Source organism: Brassica oleracea, chromosome C7 (genome assembly GCF_000695525.1).
Source record: "Brassica oleracea var. oleracea cultivar TO1000 chromosome C7, BOL, whole genome shotgun sequence".
Lineage (NCBI taxonomy): Eukaryota > Viridiplantae > Streptophyta > Magnoliopsida > Brassicales > Brassicaceae > Brassica > Brassica oleracea.
In genome coordinates this window covers 29,784,352-29,785,665 of record NC_027754.1, presented here as the reverse complement: position 1 = coordinate 29,785,665, position 1,314 = coordinate 29,784,352, and positions in this window count along the sequence as shown.

The window sequence follows — 1,314 nt, the reverse complement described above, 5'->3', positions numbered from 1 at the left end:
GATACCTGAAATCATAATCTCTTTTAAAAATAACAGGATGTTCGAGGAGTTTATTACAGAGAGAAACCCATATATGTCTACTAATGATCTACAATACTGAAAGACCAACATTTTGCTGAATGGGTGAAAAACTATGTGAGTTTATGATATTATTTGATTTTTAATTTGAATTAGAAACTTATCAATTATAAATATAAATTTAATTGACAGGTTGTGCAAGCGAGTAACACATATGAGTTTCCGATGTGGATGTTAGATTTTGTACAAGGTCCGCAATGTAAGTATAAATCTTGGCCGATTTACCATTCACGTGGATACTGGTTCCACACACATAGCCATGGCCAAGATAAGAAAACCCAACATTACGGCGTCCAAGTTCGCGGAACCACAGATACTGACTATTACGGTTTGATCGAGGAGATAATAATGGTTGAGTATTTTGGTTCCGTTGGACTGAAGGCCATGGTTTTTAAATGTAAGTGGTTTGATACAACTGAAGGACGGGGAATTCGAAAACATAAATCAGGAATCGTTGATGTGTCTCCGCGTTGGCAGTATGAGAAATATGATCCATTTATCTTATCTGGTAATTGTGATCAAGTTTGTTTTATTCCTTATCCGCGGGTACGACATACATCAGCCAACGATTGGTGGGCATGTACAAAAGTTATGCCTAGAGGGGTTCGAGAAACCTCCGAGGATGCTCTTGTTGCATTACAAGATGATACACACAACTAAGTTGTTGCACAGAGCGTGATGCTGCGCACTGAGACGTATGTTGTCGAAGATGATTCAGATTATGAATCTACACCAGTTGTTCCTCCTAATGACAAATACGTTTCAGAAAATGAATTAGATGAGGCTTGTACTGATTCGGATTCGGAATCTGATACAAGTTCTTAGTAAGTTTGTCGTTTATGAAGTTTTTTAAAATTGTAATATGAATAAGTAATCACTTAGTAATGTGTAATTTATGAAGTTTAAAAAATTTGTAATATAAATAAGTTAAACAATTAGTAACTTGTAAGTTATGAAATTTTTAAATTTGTAATATATAGTTTAAATTCTTAAATTCTTAATTTTTAATTTTTATATGAAATTTTTAAATTTGTAATATATAGTTTAAATTCTTAAATTCTTAATTTTTAATTTTTATATGAAATTTTTAAATTTGTAATATATAGTTTAAATTCTTAAATTCTTAATTTTTAATTTTTATATGAAATTTTTAAATTTGTAATATATAGTTTAAATTCTTAAATTCTTAATTTTTAATTTTTATATGAAATTTTTAAATTTGTAATATATAGTTTA